Raw genomic sequence first — 4988 nt, 5'->3', positions numbered from 1 at the left:
CAAGGTGTTCTGAAACATCATTTTCAAGAGCAGCAGAGGTTTATATATCAACATTGTTCAATGTTCCTTGTCTCTGGAGGCTGCTAGAATTGTTTCTCAAAAAATAAGGTATTTCCATAGCTGGTCAAGAAACTTGTAGCAAAATTTGTGCAGATCATGCTGGTTTTGCACCTGGAAGTTACTTCTGTGTTCTTGAGGAAAGTGACATTGGTAAGATTTATGACAAGGGTTATGTGAAACAAGATTTGGTGATCCCCTGGGATGGGCTGATGCCACTCAAGAGGGATTGATCTTGACGGTTGTTGACTGATATATTGGAAGCCTTTTCTTCCACAGCAAGGGAACCCTCATTAAGGAAAACAGCTCGAGCAAATAGCAGCTGGTGGTGCGGTGGGATGCAACAACTTGCACGCGAGGAAACCAAAATGCCTTTGTCACTTCTGTGGTGCCAGTGCTGCTGCTGGCTATTTGGCAATGAGCTGGGAAGCGCCTCCAAGCCTTGCCCGTGTGTGTGTGTGTGTGTACGGTTGCTTGGAGGCAACTGATTAAGAGTGTAAATGCAGGAGGTTATTTCTCTAAAGAGGAGGGGTTATTAGCATTTTCACACAATGTTCAGGGCAAGGAAGAGCACCTGCCAGCAGCCTGTTTGTTTAGCATGTTACAGCAATTGGTGAGGAGTTCAGAGTAATTTTCATTGCATCCCGTGAAAGATGGGAGGATTAGTGTGTGAGACATCTAAACATTCGTTCAGTGCAGGTTTGTCAATGTGGTGGTGTTAAATGCAGGTATTGGTGCCAGGCAGCCCCTAATTCAGATTTTCTTCAATGCACAGATCATCAGTAGGCTGTGGGACAGTTCAAAGGTCCATCTCTCCACTAACTTAAAATCAAAACAAAACCAAAAAACAACCTTAAAGCAGCTTGTTGGTGTATCATTAGATAATGGTACTTCTGAACCTGAACTGGTACAGCAGGTCTGGGCAGAAATCCACACCTTGAAAATTAAAAAGTGCTGCTATCTGCGTGACAAGATGGGTTGTAATTGGCGTACTGTTTGTCAGCTCTGGAGATGAGCAGCACGCTTGCAGCACGGGGACGCGGTGCTGGCGTTCTCTAACAGCCACAAGGACAGACGCTCGCTGCTGCCTCTGCCTGAGAGCCGCCTCCAGCGAAGCCCAGCTCAGTGCTAAAAGGGGTGGGGAAGGTAAGTACAGGTTACACTTGGCCGTGGCAAGGTGAGACATCGCTACCACCACAAATGGTGTGGCCAGTCATTCCCATTCCCTCGATGGGTGGTTTACCGTAGCCGCTCCCAGCAAGCTGTGCCGTGGTCAGGCTTTCTCCTCCCACACGCTTGCTCCTCTCCCGTGAAGCAGTGGTCACTAGTCTCACTTACCCATACCTAAAAAGAAGCAGAATATTGTACAACTACCTGGCCAGCTCCTTTAACGTGGGTGCCAGCAGAAACAGAAGGAAATGGCAGATGCTGCCCCTGGGAGCTCCTGTGCCCTGGCAGCCCGATGCACTCTGATCCTGCTGCAGTCCCCTCTGTGACAATCCAATCACTAGCTCTGTGCTCGAGCATGCTATTTTCTTTTTAATGGTGATTTTACTGTAAGGGAGGAATGGGCCAAAGGAAGCAGCAGCTCTGGAAGCTGCTGGGGGTGCTTTGCTTTAGGGGAAGTGGGTTTGGGGCAGAATTAATGGAGCAAATTGTTTTCTCTTGGTATTCAAAAGCCTTCAAATGGAAGGCTGGCACCTGTGAACCGCACTGTTGCCAGTGGTTTGGTCCTGGAAAACTGCTTGAAAGCAGGCAGGTCTGCAGCATACGTGTGCAAACGACCGCCAGAGAGTGCGATGTGAGGAGGAACAGCAGTGCCCGAGCCCTCTGTATCCAGTGTCGCCAGGAATCTGGTCATTGGTGAAGCGGGGGGAAGGGCCATCAGTAACTCGAGATGTGCCGGACCAGATCACGCCGGACCAAAATAAACCTGGAGAGGTGACCAGCGCTCTCAAACCCCAGGGTGTAAATCAGATGCCTGGCTGAGGAGCTAGTGCCCAGGGAAAAGGCCTGAGTTCACAGTGCTCGGAGCTCCTAAAGAGTCACTGGTGGCTCTGGGTGCTGCTGCCCCCCTGGTGCTGGGCTGAAGGTGGTCAATGCAACGGCTGTTAGGATGTAAACCCTTCGTCTTGGGGTCCTGCACCCCAGTGAGCAGTACTGCTGCTTCCCCACTGCTGTCACAGGCAAGAGCTGCAGCTCTCAAACAGGTTTCGTTAATGATGCCATCAGCAGTTGCATAATGAGCTCTCCCACTCCGGGAAGTGGCTCACCAGTGTGGAGCGGTGAGCTGGTTGAGCTGGTTCCAGGCCAGGACTCAGCGTGCAGTGCAAGCGGAGGCTTCGCACTTCATTCTTGGCAAGGGCTCCCTGTGTGCCCTGTGCTGTGCTGTGCAGGTGTGTGGCTGCCGGTGCACTGTGAAAAAAAAAAAAAAATTATTCATGGGAGACTTGCAGCACTTATGCATGATGTGGTTACTAGGCTTTTATGAGCCGTAGCTGGGGCATAAACCACATTTACATTGCAGTGAACCTCTATTTGTCCTCTGAGGAAGGACTGCTCTGCAGGGAATCTGTGCCTGGGAGTCCTGTACCTGCAGCAGCTCCCACGCGCCTTGGAGTTTGGTGGAATTTCTCATTTAGCTCCTGCTCAGCGCTGCTGCACAGGGCAGCTCTCGGAACAATGCAGCTCCCAGGGCGGTGCTGAACCTGCTCCCTTCAGCCATGCATGCGCCTTGACCCCTTCCCATTGCACAGGAGCCACCAGGACATCTCTCTGGCTTCCTTGGCACATGGGATTAGATTTTTTTTCCTCTGTCCTCACTTGGTTCCTGCAGCTGGGCAACAGCATGGTCCCAGCTGGGCAGGCCAGGCAGTACGGGCTGCTGGACCCCAACGCCTCTGTGAAGCATGCAAGAAAAGGAAAATTGGACCCTTCTCAATCATCCTTAAAAGGACACCAGCCGCCTGTTTCCGTGCTGCTGGCTCGGCGTCGCAGCAGCCCTCTCCCATCTGTGTTTTCCCCTACACAGGAGCTGGTTGCCAGGCTGCATGCGATGAATCACGGGGTGCTTGCTGCCTTTACCCCCATACGCCTGGCTTCCTTGCAGACGGGCACCTTCCCTGCTCCCACATGCAAACACTCACTGAGGAAAGGAAAAACGCACAATCTTCCCTGAAATCTGCGCTCTGGCCCCTGAGCAATCCTTCCCCATCCCTCCTCTCCCCTCTCCAGCACAGGCAGGAGAAGGTGGCAGCCCCCTCTCCCCTGTCACAGGAGCATCGTGCCCTGTGCGGCCGAGCCCCTAAGCGGTTTGGAGTGTCCTGTATCTGTCTTCAGCCCAGGGGTCTGGAAGTGGGATGGTGCCTTTTCTGCTGGTGTGGTGCTGGCCGAGCAGCTCTGGCTGCCACGGGCTTCCCCGGTGCCGTCACTTCCCGAGCTAAGCAGTCGCTCAGATTTCCGTGGGTTACCGTGAGCTGTATTTATAGTTTGCTGTGCTAAAAATAAAAGCCCAAAGTGTTGGGTTCCTTGATCCCAGCCTTGCAGAAGGAGGGATGCTCAGAAGCCCCTGAGAGAGTGTCTGGTGCAGGGAGCTGAGCAATGCCCCTGGTACTGCTCACACAGAGGGCTGAGCAAAATTTCTTGGAGATCGTGTAGCTGCTACATCACTGTCTGACCTGGTGCTGCTCTTCCTCGGTACAGAGCCTCGTGCAGGACTCTCACCCTACTAAAAATATTTCCTTCTGTCTCATCGGGCTCGATTTAACAGAGCCTGTGAGCGAGAGGGGATGGAGCATCAGTGCTTCTGGCTGCAGCTATCAGATGGTGCGTAAGGAAGCCCTGCACGGCTGTGAGCAAATGTGCTACCAAAATGCTCTGGAAAATGTCTATAGGTGGAGCGTTTATGTGTAGTGGGCCAGCAAACACTCCTCACTGCTCTTGACTCGTTTCCAAGCTAGGCCCCTTCTTTTCAGCTCCTGCATCATGACTGTGCCAGGCTGCCGGTGCCTCCCGGGAGTGGGCAGGGTCCTGCAGGGATGCGGGATGGCTGAAGACATGTTGGGATGGCCCAACATGTGCCCCTGAAGGTGACCTCCCCCTGTTCACAAACCTGATGCGAAGGCAAAACCAGTCAAGGCAAGGAATTTCTAAACTGGTTCCCTCAAGCTGGTTGTTTTGAACCGTACTGAGGCCCACGGGGAAGCGGGGTCTCGCCTGCCTGGGATGTCCCTGCTGCTCTGCCCCAGCCCGCTCCGTGTCAGCACCAGGCAGCTGCTGGATCAGGCCCACCGAGGGGCTCTGGCATCTTCTCCCCTCCTGACTCCGTGGGTCTCCTGCAAAATAACCCTGGGACCCCAGCAAGACGCTGCCCGGGGGTGTGTGGGGGGGTGTCTGGGTCTGGATCTTGATGTTTTTCCTGCACAAAACCTTTCAGTTTTAAGCAACAAAACCAAACCACGAATATCTGCACCCTCAGCCCCCAGCCCCCTCCTCCACATCTCTGATGTCACTCATAAATGAGTGTGAGTCATCCTGCAGTTGCCGTGGCAACGGCAGCGATGCTGGGGAGCACAGTACTGCCCTGCTCCCCCCGGCCCTTTCTGGGGAGCAGAGGGGACTGAGCCCCTCGGTGCTGAGCCCCCAGGATGTGCCATGGGCTCCCACGCCACAGGCTGCTGCCCGGAGCCCCCTGTGACCCCTAAGGCTGCGGGGATGTCAACAGCTGCCACCAGTAAGTCAGCGCTGTCGGGGAATTTACCTGTCTGGGGGGTGATGGGGGGGTGTCTGCTGAGGGTCTTACAGCGTCTGTGTGTCTTGGCCAGCAGGACAGGCAGCAGCACCCAGTGCCCCAGCCCCACAGATATGGGTGTCCTTTGCAGCATCCCCTCTCTGTGCGCTCCTGGCAGTCCCAGGGGTCTCGGTACCCGAGT

This window comes from Falco rusticolus, chromosome 9 (assembly GCF_015220075.1).
Source record: "Falco rusticolus isolate bFalRus1 chromosome 9, bFalRus1.pri, whole genome shotgun sequence".
In the NCBI taxonomy this organism is placed as follows: Eukaryota; Metazoa; Chordata; class Aves; order Falconiformes; family Falconidae; genus Falco; species Falco rusticolus.
Note: the sequence above shows the minus strand (reverse complement) of the source record.